The 15022-nt window shown below is 49.9% G+C and overlaps 1 protein-coding gene across 3 annotated transcripts in view; it reads left to right on the top strand.

Moving 5' to 3' along the window:
- The first annotated feature begins 3436 nt into the window (after positions 1-3436).
- Positions 3437-15022, top strand: part of NEK10 (NIMA related kinase 10) — a 515946-nt gene continuing 504360 nt past the window's right edge. For all 3 annotated transcript variants that reach the window (XR_012244412.1, XR_012244413.1, XM_073630267.1), the window contains exon 1: positions 3437-3569. The gene's annotated coding sequence lies outside the window, so the exon portion shown is untranslated. The remainder of the gene's footprint in view (positions 3570-15022) is intronic.

Raw genomic sequence — 15022 nt, 5'->3', positions numbered from 1 at the left:
ATCGTTCCATGGTCAGGAGGAGAAGGATCGTGCCATGGTCAGGAGGAGAAGGATCGTGCCATGGTCAGGAGGAGAAGGATCGTGCCATGGTCAGGAGGAGAAGGATCATGTCATGGTCAAGAGAAGGATCGTGCCATGGTCAGGAGGAGAAGGATCGTGCCATTGTCAGGAGAAGGATTGTGCCATGGTCAGGAGGAGAAGGATCGTGCCATGGTCAAGAGAAGGATCGTGCCATGGTCAGGAGGAGAAGGATTGTGCCATGGTCAGCAGGAGGATCGTGCCATGATCAGGAGAAGGATCGTGCCATGGTCAGGAGGAGAAGGATCGTGCCATGGTCAGAAGAAGGATCGTGCCATGGTCAGGAGGAGAAGGATCGTGCCATGGTCAGGAGAAGGATCGTGCCATGGTCAGGAGGAGAAGGATCGTGCCATGGTCAGGAGGAGAAGGATCGTGCCATGGTCAGAAGAAGGATCGTGCCATGGTCAGGAGAAGGATCGTGCCACGGTCAGGAGGAGAAGGATCGTGCCATGGTCAGGAGGAGAAGGATCGTGCCATGGTCAGGAGGAGAAGGATCGTGCCATGGTCAGGAGAAGGATCGTGCCATGGTCAGGAGGAGAAGGATCGTGCCATGGTCAGGAGAAGGATCGTGTCATGGTCAGGAGGAGGATCGTGCCATGGTCAGGAGAAGGATCGTGCCATGGTCAGGAGAAGGATCGTGCCATGGTCAGGAGGAGAAGGATCGTGCCATGGTCAGGAGAAGGATCGTGCCATGGTCAGGAGGAGAAGGATCATGCCATGGTCAGGAGAAGGATCGTGCCATGGTCAGGAGAAGGATCGTGCCATGGTCAGGAGGAGAAGGATCGTGCCATGGTCAGGAGAAGGATCGTTCCATGGTCAGGAGGAGAAGGATCGTGCCATGGTCAGGAGGAGAAGGATTGTGCCATGGTCAGGAGGAGAAGGATCGTGCCATGGTCAGGAGAAGAAGGATCGTTCCATGGTTAGGAGGAGAAGGATCGTGCCATGGTCAGGAGGAGAAGGATCGTGCGGTGGTCAGGAGGAGAAGGATCGTGCCATGGTCAGGAGGAGAAGGATCATGCCATGGTCAAGAGAAGGATCGTGCCATGGTCAGGAGGAGAAGGATCGTGCCATGGTCAGGAGAAGGATTGTGCCATGGTCAGGAGGAGAAGGATCGTGCCATGGTCAAGAGAAGGATCGTGCCACGGTCAGGAGGAGAAGGATTGTGCCATGGTCAGGAGAAGGATTGTGCCATGGTCAGGAGGAGGATCGTGCCATGGTCAGGAGAAGGATCGTGCCATGGTCAGGAGGAGAAGGATCGTGCCATGGTCAGAAGAAGGGTCGTGCCATGGTCAGGAGGAGAAGGATCGTGCCATGGTCAGGAGAAGGATCGTGCCATGGTCAGGAGGAGAAGGATCGTGCGGTGGTCAGGAGGAGAAGGATCGTGCCATGGTCAAGAGGAGAAGGATCGTGCCATGGTCAAGAGAAGGATCGTGCCATGGTCAGGAGGAGAAGGATCGTGCCATGGTCAGGAGAAGGATTGTGCCATGGTCAGGAGAAGAAGGATCGTGCCATGGTCAAGAGAAGGATCGTGCCACGGTCAGGAGGAGAAGGATTGTGCCATGGTCAGGAGAAGGATTGTGCCATGGTCAGGAGGAGGATCGTGCCATGGTCAGGAGGAGAAGGATCGTGCCATGGTCAGAAGAAGGATCGTGCCATGGTCAGGAGGAGAAGGATCGTTCCATGGTCAGGAGGAGAAGGATCGTGCCATGGTCAGGAGAAGAAGGATCGTTCCATGGTCAGGAGGAGAAGGATCGTGCCATGGTCAGGAGGAGAAGGATCGTGCCATGGTCAGGAGGAGAAGGATCGTGCCATGGTCAGGAGGAGAAGGATCGTGCCATGGTCAAGAGAAGGATCGTGCCATGGTCAGGAGGAGAAGGATCGTGCCATGGTCAGGAGGAGAAGGATCATGCCATGGTCAGGAGAAGGATCGTTCCATGGTCAGGAGGAGAAGGATCGTGCCATGGTCAGGAGGAGAAGGATCGTGCCATGGTCAGGAGAAGGATCGTGCCATGGTCAGGAGGAGAAGGATCGTTCCATGGTCAGGAGGAGAAGGATCGTGCCATGGTCAGGAGAAGAAGGATCGTTCCATGGTCAGGAGGAGAAGGATCGTGCCATGGTCAGGAGGAGAAGGATCGTGCCATGGTCAGGAGGAGAAGGATCGTGCCATGGTCAGGAGGAGAAGGATCGTGCCATGGTCAAGAGAAGGATCGTGCCATGGTCAGGAGGAGAAGGATCGTGCCATGGTCAGGAGAAGGATTGTGCCATGGTCAGGAGGAGAAGGATCGTGCCATGGTCAAGAGAAGGATCGTGCCATGGTCAGGAGGAGAAGGATTGTGCCATGGTCAGGAGGAGGATCGTGCCATGGTCAGGAGAAGGATCGTGCCATGGTCAGGAGGAGAAGGATTGTGCCATGGTCAGAAGAAGGATCGTGCCATGGTCAGGAGGAGAAGGATCGTGCCATGGTCAGGAGAAGGATCGTGCCATGGTCAGGAGGAGAAGGATCGTGCCATGGTTAGGAGGAGAAGGATTGTGCCATGGTCAGAAGAAGGATCGTGCCATGGTCAGGAGGAGAAGGATCGTGCCATGGTCAGGAGGAGAAGGATCGTGCCATGGTCAGGAGAAGGATCGTGCCATGGTCAGGAGGAGAAGGATCGTGCCATGGTCAGGAGAAGGATCGTGTCATGGTCAGGAGGAGGATCGTGCCATGGTCAGGAGAAGGATCGTGCCATGGTCAGGAGAAGGATCGTGCCATGGTCAGGAGGAGAAGGATCGTGCCATGGTCAGGAGAAGGATCGTACCATGGTCAGGAGAAGGATCGTGCCATGGTCAGGAGGAGAAGGATCGTGCCATGGTTAGGAGAAGAATCGTGCCATGGTCAGGAGGAGAAGGATCGTGCCATGGTCAGGAGAAGGATCGTTCCATGGTTAGGAGGAGAAGGATCGTGCCATGGTCAGGAGGAGAAGGATCGTGCCATGGTCAGGAGAAGGATCGTGCCATGGTCAGGAGGAGAAGGATCGTGCCATGGTCAGGAGGAGAAGGATCGTGCCATGGTCAGGAGAAGGATCGTGCCATGGTCAGGAGGAGAAGGATCGTGCCATGGTCAGGAGAAGGATTGTGCCATGGTCAGGAGAAGGATTGTGCCATGGTCAGGAGAAGGATCGTGCCATGGTCAGGAGGAGAAGGATCGTGCCATGGTCAGGAGGAGAAGGATCGTGCCATGGTCAGGAGGAGAAGGATCGTGCCATGGTCAGGAGGAGAAGGATCGTGCCATTATCAGTGGGACAGCAATGACACGTTTCTTCCTGTAAATCGGAGTTTCCTCCTATGATCCTGTATAGCATTACAGTTCTATAGCCCGAGTAGGATTACGAGGCGTGCGCCTGTCTGGCCACGCCCCTTCGTAGCACTAGGCAACTCAGTGTTTACAGCGTTACCAGGGAGACCGGCAGCCGGGACCCGCAGAGCGGCCACCAGCACCGGCAGAGCAGCATGTGAGTAGAGAGAGGGGGGGGCGCTGTGATCCGGGGACACGGGGGGAGTCCGGGCATGTAGTGGAATCTGTGTCACCTGTGATGAGTAATGTCATGGTCACTGAGGAGGCAGAGGAATGGTGTGATGTTCCTGAATGTGGAGGGACATAGGAGACGATTAGATAGTCAGCAATAAAACAACACAGAGATCTGCTCTTATTTGCAGAGTGGTGCACAGTGTGTATTGTTTTCATCTGTCACTTTGTGTCACCTTCACCATTCTGCTGATCTGTAGAACAACACAAGGGTCCATCTGATGGGATTGTCTTCATCACACAGCTTTCCACTCGGGTGGGTTGTTCTGTATTTGTACACAGCACCACTCCCCACTCTGTACATCATCACTACCAATAGGAAATATCCTCATCAGAACAAATATTCTTAGAAAAGTCAAATATACACAAGTGGCATGTGAGAAAAAAGATATGACAAAAGTCCAATAAATGAGGAATATATTTCATATATTTTTTTCTCACATGCCACTTGTGTATATTTGACTTTTGCACTTCTTTGCTTATATAACAAATCCTGACCATAGTTATATGATGTTCATTTCCTATGATTAGCAGCTCTGTCTAGTGTCCACAATGTGGTATATTTCCTGAGATACCGCAATCAGAAATGTACTGTATCAAGGCCACCAGATGAAGCTAAAGATCAGAGAAAATCAACATATTAACCACTTGCCCACCGGGCACTTTTACCCCCTTCCTGCCCGGGCCAAGTTTCAGCTTTCAGCACTGTCGCACTTTGAATGACAGTTGCGCGGTCATGCAACACTGTACCCAAATTCAATTTTTAGAATTTCTTCACACAAATAGAGCTTTCTTTTGCTGGTATTTAATCACTACTGGGTTTTTTATTTTTTGCTAAACAAACAAAAAAAGTCAGAAAATTTTGAAAAAAAACCTAAATTTTTTTTCATAGTTTGTTATAAAATTTTGCAAACAGGTAATTTTTCTCCTTCACTGATAAACACTGATAGGCTGAACTGATGGGCACTGATCAGGAGGCACTGATGAAGCTACACTGATAGATGGCACTAATGGGCACTGATAGGTGGCACTGATGAGGCAGCACTGGTGGGCACTGATCAGGAGGCACTGATGAGGCTACACTGATAGGTGGCACTGAAGGGCACTGATAAGTGGCACTGATGAGCACTGATAGGCACTGGCAGGCGGCACTAGTAGGCGGCACTGAAAGGTGATACTGATGATGAGGCACTGATTGGCAGCACTGACAGGCACTGCTAGGTGGCGCTGATGGGCCCTGATTAGCAGCACTGGTGGGCAATGTTAGGACCAATGTTGGGACAATGTAAACAGAAGTCGGTTATCGGCTTTTTTGTTTTCTCCTCACTTTACAGCATGAGGGGAAAAAAAGCCAATAACCAGCTTCTGTTTACATTGTGTGATCAGCTATCATTGGCTGATAGTTGATCATGTGGTAAAGGGCCACTGTGATTGGCCCTTTACCCCAATCTGTGATCAGCCGAGTCCAAAAGACTTGGCAATCACAGAGCATGCTGTACATGTGCCCGCAGCGTGAGCATGGGAGGACGTCCATGTAAGCCTGCGTTGTAGCCATCTTTTGGCTATAGTGCGGACAGGAACTGGTTAAAGGATAAATTTACCTTTTAAAATAAAGTTATGAATGCACATCTTTTTGCAGGTAAAAAAATGTGCATTTATTATTTTTTTAATTGGGAGCCTGGAAAGCTTTGCACCCATGATCAGCAGATCGTAAATGTTATGCAGGGCTCTTGCAGGCTCTGTGTGTGAGCTGTTTGGCTGTACATCATACATCATACGGCCAAACAGGTACACATTAACCACTTCAGCCCCGGACCATTTGGCTGCCAATTGACCAGGCCACTTTTTGCGATTTGGCACTTCGTCGCTTTAACTGACAATTGCGCTGTCCTGCGACGTGGCTCCCAAACAAAATTGACGTCCTTTTTTTCCCCACAAATAGAGCTTTCTTTTGGTGGTATTTGATCTGCGGTTTTTATTTTTTGCGCTATAAACGAAAATAGAGCAACAATTTATATAAAAAAGCAATATTTTGTACTTTTTGCTATAATAAATATCCCCATTTTTTTTTTTTTAAAAAAAGCACTTTTTTTCTCAGTTTAGGCCGATTCTTCTACGTATTCTTCTACATATTTTTGGTAAAAAAATTGCAATAAGCGTATATTGATTGGTTTGTGCAAAAGTTATTGCGTCTACAAAATAGGGGGTAGTTTTATGGCATTTTTATTATTAATTTTTTTTTTTTTACTAGTTATGGCGGCGATCTGCGATTTTTATCGTGACTGCGACATTATTGCGGACACATCGGACATTTTTTACACTATTTTGGGACCATTGTCTTTTATACAGCGATCGATGCTATAAAAATGCATTGATTACTGTGTAAATGACACTGGCAGTGAAGAGGCTAACCACTAGGGGGCGGGGAAGGGGTTAAGTGTGTCCTAGGGAGTGATTCTAACTGTTAGGGGGCGTGGCTTACTGTGACACGTCACTGATCGCTGCTCCCGATGAAAGGGAGCAGAAGATCAGTGTTGTGTCGCTAGGCAGAACAGGGAGATACCTTGTTTACAAAGGCACCCCCCCGTTCTGAGACCCGATCGCGGGACACCGGCGGACATCGAGTCCGCGGGTCCCGCGGGCAGGACCATGGAGACTGCGGTGGGCGCGTGCGCGCGCCCTCTCGGGGGCAGGTTCAAAGCAATGTATATATATGTTGCTTTGCCTGCCCGTGCCATTCTGCTGATGTAAATGTGCGTGAGGCAGTTGGGAAGCGGTTAACAGGAAGCATCAATGAACTACTGCAGTGCTCAACAACGCCCTAGTAGTTCATTGAGAACTACAAGCCAACAGCTGCATAGGCTGCCGGATCTTGTAGGTTCCAATTCATAGAACTCTGTGAATGAGTGATTCTGGCAGAGAGTGGGGGAGAAAATCCCTGCCGCTCGTGACATGGGGAGTCGGGGAGGTGCGGGGGTCAGTGGATTTGTAACATGTTACAAAGGGTGAACTTACCCTTTAAAGCGTTTGTTACCCCAGTAACAAATATTCCTGATATGTGCCTGCTGTACCATGTACTTGTATGAAAAAGTATCCTGTTCTCTTTGTATTGCTTCCTTTGTGTGATCTCTGGTGTTCCTGCCTGTCCCTCTGCTTTCCTTTAAAAACTGATCACACTAGGCATGAGAGCTCACCTGTGGTCAGTTCTTTAGCTGTGATGGGAACTCAGGCTGCTCTCCTCCAATCATCAGACTTGTCCTGACACGCCCCCTCCACAGCCATTCACTGGGAAGCTCAGTGTGATATTGCTTCTCCTCCTCCCCCAGCTCTTATGCAGCTGAGAACAGAGGGAATGTGATCACTTATAAAAAAAGGGGAACATGGTTTATTTAGAATTTCTTTTTATATCTATACAAAAAATGTCTTGCCTTTTATTTCAAATTTAAACTGAATGGGTTGTTTTACAAGGTTAGAGAGTTTACAATTACGTTTAACCACTTCAATACAGGGCACTTATACACCTTCCTGCCCAGACCAGTTTTCAGCTTTCAGTGCTGTCACATTTTGAATGACAATTGCGTGGTCATGCTACACTGTACCCTAACTAAATTGTTATAATTTTGTTCCCACAAATAGAGCTTTCTTTTGGTGGTATTTGATCACTTCTGCGGTTTTTATTTTCTGCTAAACAGATAAAAAAAGACCGAAAATGTTGAGAAAAAAAAATGTTTTTATTTGTTTCAGTTACAAAACTTTGTAAATGAGTAAGTTTTCTCCTTCACTGATGGGCAATGATGGGGCTGCACTGACGGGAACTGATAAGGCGGTACTGATGGGCACCGATGAGGTGGCACTGATGATGTGGCACTGATGGGCACTGATGATGGGTACTAATATGCGGCACTGATGAGGCACTGATAGGCGGCACTGATGGGCACTGATAGGTGGCACTGATATGCGGCACGGATGGGCATGGATAGGTGGCACGGATGGGCACGGATAGGCAGCACTGAGGGGCGCGGCTAGGCGACACAGATGGGCACTAATAGGCAGCACGGATGGGCACTGATAGGCGGCACGGATGGGCATGGATGGGCACTGATAGGTGGCACTGATGTACTGTTATGTATGGTACTGATGGATGCCAATCAGTGCCAAACAATAATGCCTGCCAATCAGTGATGCCCATTGTGGGCACTGGCATCCATTGTGGGCACTGATTGGCATCCTTGGTGGTCTAGGGTGGCATACCTTGTGGTGACATCCCTGGTGGTCCTAGTGGCGTCCCTGAGTTCCATTGTGGGCATCCTCAGGGGGGCTGCATTGATAATCAATCAGCACAGACCCCGCCTATCAGAGGAGCAGCTAATCGGCTCTCCTCTACTCGCATCTGACAGATGCGAGTGAGGAAAAGCTGATCACCGGCTCTTCCTGTTTACATTGTGATCAGCCGTGATTGGACACGGCTGATCACGTGGTAAAGAGTCTCCATCAGAGACTCTTTACGGAGATTGTGACACACCGCAACAACGATCGGCGCGCAGCGGCTTGATATCCTGAAGACGTCATATGACGCCCAGTCGGGATTTTGAAACCACTTTGCCGCCTTCATTTTGCTATATGGCGGGCGGCAAGTGGTTATAGGGATGTATGGGTTTGTAAGAAAAAAAAAAAAAAAATCCTTAAAGCGGAACTTTTTTTCATCTTTCCATCTATTAAATCTTCTGCCCTTGTTGGTTCAACTTCGAATAGTAACATTTATTTTTTTTCGGCCAGTAAATAGCTTATACAGCCCACTTCCTTTTTCTTGTCTGGTCATTAGCCTGGGCCAGTGGTGGCGAACCTTGGCACCCCAAATGTTTTGGCACTACATTTCCCATGATGCTCATGCACGCTGCAGTGTAGTTAAGCATCATGGGAAATCTAGTTCTAAAACATCTGGTGTGCCAAGGTTCGCCATCACTGGCTTAGGCTAATGACATCTTGCACAGCTCTCTCTCTCACTCTTGTATGAGTTTGCCAGGAAAGGAGGGGGTATGAGTCATAAGCGGGCCAATGAGAGCTGCAGAGCTGGATGTGTGCCTCTGTGTGTCTGTGTAAATCCAGGAAGTGAACAGGCAGCAGCTTCAGCTGCCCACAGTTAAAATGACTGCAGCCAGACTCAGTAGAGGGAGATTTCTGCAGTATATTTGTCAAGTACAGAATCACAGTATATATAAAATAATATGCAAAGTGGTTGGAGGGAAGCTTCAGAATGGCAAAGATATTTTTATTACAAATTATGCGAGCAGACTGCAGTTCCTCTTTAATACTCTCTTGAATGCTACAGCATCGCTGTGATGCTGCAGGTGTCCCCTGCCAGCTCTAAGCCTGAGAACTGAGCAATCACATGGCCGCTGATTGCTCGGTCTGCTCAGAGTGGAGAACAGTGACTGTCAGTCACTGCTCTCCACTCTGCCACTCCAGCACTAACTGGAGTGCTGAGCTAGAGGTGGGGGGGATGGGGAGACTAGCTGGCTTCAGCTCTCAGCCACACATTGGGAGGCGGGGCCAGCTGTCACTCAGGCATCTGGGTGGATCCCAACAAAATGGTCAGGATCCTTGCAGAGCCTAAAGCGGCTCTTAGGCTTGATTCACATCTATGCATGTTGGTTTTGAGCGTCTCTGCAGTGCTTTTTGCTGTGCCTTCAAGGTTTTTTTTTTTTTACTGCAATTTTACCGCATTTTGTGTTTTTTTATTCTGTTTTTTTTTTGGGGGGGGGGGGTGATTTGTTGTTGGGCAGATTTAAAAACGCAAAATCATGGTACAAACATGCTACAAATGCACTACATGCTTTTTTGCAGCTTCTCCTTTGAAGTCTATTGAACAAAAAAAAAGCATTGTTTTGCACTTAAAAAAGTCCCTGACCCTTTCCAAAAATGCAGAGGCACAAAAATGCATTGATGTGAACATGTTCCATTGAACCCATGTTAAAAAAAATGTCCTGCGTTTCTGCAAAAAGCATGAAAAAACGCATTGGTGTAAATGGAGCCTGTTGCTGGATACACACTTTACAATTTTCTGTAGCTTTTTTCCTTCAGATTTACAAAAACCATATAATATGAGGTCAAACCTTAGGAGTTTCAATTTGTATGCAATCAGGCAGGCCCTTGTACTACATGGTTTTGGTAAATCTAAAGGAAATCAGACAACAAAAGTTGTATAGTGTGTATGGGGTCTAAGGCGTCAACTGACAGCAGGCCTACTAAAAGCTGACTCTGGGTCACAGGGGAGCAAAAGTAACAGCACTCCTGTGTCCCAGAAAAGAAGTATGGCCAAAAAAAGCTTTGATCATACTTTTCTTTTAATATGTTGATTTCCTACGATCGTCAGCTCCATCTATTCCACAATGCAGTATTTTTCCAGAGATTCTGCAATCAGAAAAGTACCATATTAAGACCACCAGATGGTGCTAACAATCATAAGGCGGAAATCAACATATTAGGCAAAATACGGTCATAATTCATGATGGCTGGGCAAAAGCTTTTGACATCTGTTCCCAATTTTTTTTATAAATAGACCCCATAGACTTGAATGATGTGACAATTTCTTACATGTTATACAATTGCATTGCACGGGGATGCCCCAAACCTCCTCCTCTTCTGGGGTCCCTCACCTCCTCTCTCTGCTCCTCCTCTTCTGGGGTCCCTCACCACCTTTCCCTGCCCCTCCTCCTCTTCTGGGGTCCCTCACCACCTTTCTCTGCTCCTCCTCTTCTGGGGTCCCTCACCTCCTCTCTCTGCTCCTCCTCCTCTTCTGGGGTCCCTCACCTCCTCTCTCTGCTCCTCCTCTTCTGGGGTCCCACACCTCCTCTTTCTGCTCCTCCTCCTCTTCTGGGGTCCCTCACCACCTTTCCATGCTCCTCCTCCTCTTCTGGGGTCCCTCACCACCTTTGCATGCTCCTCCTCCTCTTCTGGGGTCCCTCACCTCCTCTCTCTGCTCCTCCTCCTCTTCTGGGGTCCCTCACCTCCTCTCTCTGCTCCTCCTCCTCTTCTGGGGTCCCTCACCACCTTTCTCTGCTCCTCCTCCTCTTCTGGGGTCCCTCACCTCCTCTCTCTGCTCCTCCTCCTCTTCTGGGGTCCCTCACCACCTTTCTCTGCTCCTCCTCTTCTGGGGTCCCTCACCTCCTCTCTCTGCTCCTCCTCCTCTTCTGGGGTCCCTCACCTCCTCTCTCTGCTCCTCCTCTTCTGGGGTCCCTCACCTCCTCTTTCTGCTCCTCCTCCTCTTCTGGGGTCCCTCACCACCTTTCCATGCTCCTCCTCCTCTTCTGGGGTCCCTCACCACCTTTCTCTGCTCCTCCTCCTCTTCTGGGGTGCCTCACCTCCTCTCTCTGCTCCTCCTCCTCTTCTGGGATCCCTCACCTCCTCTCTCTGCTCCTCCTCCTCTTCTGGGGTCCCTCACCTCCTCTCTCTGCTCCTCCTCTTCTGGGGTCCCTCACCACCTTTCTCTGCTCCTCCTCCTCTTCTGGGGTCCCTCACCTCCTCTCTCTGCTCCTCCTCCTCTTCTGGGGTCCCTCACCACCTTTCTCTGCTCCTCCTCCTCTTCTGGGGTCCCTCACCTCCTCTCTCTGCTCCTCCTCCTCTTCTGGGATCCCTCACCACCTTTCTCTGCTCCTCCTCCTCTTCTGGGGTCCCTCACCACCTTTCTCTGCTCCTCCTCCTCTTCTGGGGTCCCTCACCTCCTCTCTCTGCTCCTCCTCCTCTTCTGGGGTCCCTCACCACCTTTCTCTGCTCCTCCTCCTCTTCTGGGGTCCCTCACCATCTCTCTCTGCTCCTCCTCCTCTTCTGGGATCCCTCACCACCTTTCTCTGGTCCTCCTCCTCTTCTGGGGTCCCTCACCACCTTTCTCTGCTCCTCCTCCTCTTCTGGGGTCCCTCACCTCCTCTCTCTGCTCCTCCTCTTCTGGGGTCCCTCACCGCCTTTCTCTGCTCCTCCTCCTCTTCTGGGGTCCCTCACCATCTCTCTCTGCTCCTCCTCCTCTTCTGGGGTCCCTCACCTCCTCACTCTGCTCCTCCTCTTCTGGGGTCCCTCACCACCTTTCTCTGCTCCTCCTCCTCTTCTGGGGTCCCTCACCATCTCTCTCTGCTCCTCCTCCTCTTCTGGGATCCCTCACCACCTTTCTCTGCTCCTCCTCCTCTTCTGGGGTCCATCACCTCCTCTCTCTGCTCCTCCTCCTCTTCTGGGGTCCCTCACCTCCTCTCTCTGCTCCTCCTCCTCTACTGGGGTCCCTCACCACCTTTCTCTGCTCCTCCTCCTCTTCTGGGATCCCTCACCTCCTCTCTCTGCTCCTCCTCTTCTGGGGTCCCTCACCACCTTTCCCTGCTCCTCCTCCTCTTCTGGGGTCCTTCACCACCTTTCTCTGCTCCTCCTCTTCTTCTGGGGTCCCTCACCTCCTCTCTCTGCTCCTCCTCCTCTTCTGGGGTCCCTCACCTCCTCTCTCTGCTCCTCCTCCTCTTCTGGGGTCCCTCACCACCTTTCTCTGCTCCTCCTCCTCTTCTGGGGTCCCTTACCACCTTTCTCTGCTCCTCCTCCTCTTCTGGGGTCCCTCACCACCTTTCTCTGCTCCTCCTCCTCTTCTGGGGTCCCTCACCTCCTCTCTCTGCTCCTCCTCCTCTTCTGGGGTCCCTCACCACCTTTCTCTGCTCCTCCTCCTCTTCTGGGGTCCCTCACCATCTCTCTCTGCTCCTCCTCCTCTTCTGGGATCCCTCACCACCTTTCTCTGGTCCTCCTCCTCTTCTGGGGTCCCTCACCACCTTTCTCTGCTCCTCCTCCTCTTCTGGGGTCCCTCACCTCCTCTCTCTGCTCCTCCTCTTCTGGGGTCCCTCACCGCCTTTCTCTGCTCCTCCTCCTCTTCTGGGGTCCCTCACCATCTCTCTCTGCTCCTCCTCCTCTTCTGGGGTCCCTCACCTCCTCACTCTGCTCCTCCTCTTCTGGGGTCCCTCACCACCTTTCTCTGCTCCTCCTCCTCTTCTGGGGTCCCTCACCATCTCTCTCTGCTCCTCCTCCTCTTCTGGGATCCCTCACCACCTTTCTCTGCTCCTCCTCCTCTTCTGGGGTCCATCACCTCCTCTCTCTGCTCCTCCTCCTCTTCTGGGGTCCCTCACCTCCTCTCTCTGCTCCTCCTCCTCTACTGGGGTCCCTCACCACCTTTCTCTGCTCCTCCTCCTCTTCTGGGGTCCCCTCACCATCTCTCTCTGCTCCTCCTCCTCTTCTGGGGTCCCTCACCTTCTCACTCTGCTCCTCCTCTTCTGGGGTCCCTCACCACCTCTCTCTGCTCCTCCTCTTCTCGATGCATCCTCCATAAGAAGCCGCTTTCTATGGTGGTGCACCTGTGGGCTCGCTCCCAAGCCTGGCTGTCTGCATCTATTGACACACACAGTGCTGTTTGGCCTCGCCCCATGCTTTCTTCTCACGGGGTTTAATTGACAGAAGCAGGAGCCAATGTCTTCTGCTGCAGCCAATCTTCCTGTGAATTCAGGAAGAGAGGAGAGAGGAGGCATAGCGCTGGATCGATCCAGGAGTCAGGTGGGTGTTTAGGGAGAAAAGTAGGCGGGAGCTAAGAATACATGATAAAACTTTTTTTTTACTTTAATGCAGAGAATGCATTAAGGTAAAAAAGGTTTAAACTTTTGAACCACTTTAATGCTTTCTGTGCACCTTCAAGTTGTTGTTCTCCCCCTTCCCCCCTAAATACTTACATGAGTCTTGTATCGATCCAGTGCTGTGCCTGTGCAGGTCTTCTTTCCCCTCTCACAAGCTTGGCTGAAAGCATTGGGAGCCATTGGCTGCTGCTGCCATCAGTCAAATTCTGTGGGGCGGGAGCAGGGGTCGGGGACGAGCCGTGTTGCGTGTGTCTATGGACGCACATAGCCCGATTAGGTAGCACACTTACACGTGTGCCCCCATAGGAAGCAGCTTTCTATGGTGGCACACGGAGAAGAGAAGGAGTGGAAAGCGCCATCGGGGGACTCTAGAAGAGGAGGGAATACCCTTGCACAGAGAAGGTAGGTATAACATGTTTGTTTTAAGGTAAAAAAAATGACTTTACAGCCTCTTTAAAGCAGTATTTAACCCAAAAGCAAACATTTGTTATATTGCAGCTTACCAATTCTTAGATGTAATGGCTGCATTCGTGTAGTTTTTTAGGCTTTCTTTCTTCTATTTTCATCTCGTGATCTGGCCAGTAAGTCTGTTGTTTTTCAAAAGTACAAGCTCTCTTAAGCTGGATACACACTAAACAATTTTCTGTAGATTTTTTCCTTCAGATTTACCAAAACCATATGATATGAGGTCAAATTGTATGCAATCAGGCAGGCCCTTGCACTACATGGTTTTGGTAAATCTAAAGGAAATCGGACAGCAAAAGTTGTATAGTGTGTATGGGGTCTAACAGTTACAGAGATGAGACAAACCATTTAACACATATAAAACCTTTATCCCAAAAGGAAAAGCTGTTTGCTGTAACTGCATGAGTTTGGCTTCAATTTGTTTGTTGTTTTTTTTTTTTGCAATTTCTTTCTATTAAATATTCAGTTATAGTACAAAACAAAGCCTATCAGGCGTTCCCTGGCTTGAGGGACAGCACAGTCAAAACAATAGAAAAAAAAGAAAAGAAAAAAAAAAAAGGGTATGTCAACTGAAGCAGATAACATGACAACCCACGAATCCAGCGGCTTCAATTTGTTAGTGTATTTAAATCTGCTAGTACATCTAACACTCACCTCCCCCTGACTGATAATGTTGCTGTCAAAAGGTGCCCCCTGTGCTCCTTCATCCAGAGTGGGGGCACTCTAATACAAGAGGTGTGTTACTGGCCAGATCACAAGGTTAAAACAGAGGGAAAAAAGCCTACAAAAAGAAAATGAATGCAGTCACCATATCTAAGGATCAGTAAGCTGTAATATATTACATTTCTGGTTTTGGGTTTAATAACGCTTTAAACTGAAACAACTTGATGGCTTTGTTCACATCTGACCATTCGGTTGTGATATGGTAACACACATAATAATGTGCGCTGCATTCACTTACCACAACGCATAGGTTTGAAGCCGGTCTTAAAGCGGAAGTCCTCCCACAGCTGCAAATATTAAAAGTCAGCATCTACACATATTGCAGCTGCTGTCTTTTAATAATCGGACACTTATCTGTCCTGGATCCAGCGATGTCGGCACCAGAGCTAATGTTTCCATCAGCTGTCAGGTGCATGCTGCCTCCATTGCGAGTAAGGAAATCCGGCAGTGTAGCCTTACGGTTTCATGCCAGGAACGTTACTGCGCATGCGTGAGGCGCCGCTCCTCTCTCTTACTGGCCCGGCAGCCGGGGAAGGAGGAGGGAGCCCTG

Source organism: Aquarana catesbeiana, linkage group LG05 (genome assembly GCF_042186555.1).
Source record: "Aquarana catesbeiana isolate 2022-GZ linkage group LG05, ASM4218655v1, whole genome shotgun sequence".
NCBI lineage: Eukaryota > Metazoa > Chordata > Amphibia > Anura > Ranidae > Aquarana > Aquarana catesbeiana.
The sequence above is the reverse complement of the archived record's forward strand: the minus strand, read 5'-3'. Positions and strand labels throughout refer to the sequence as shown.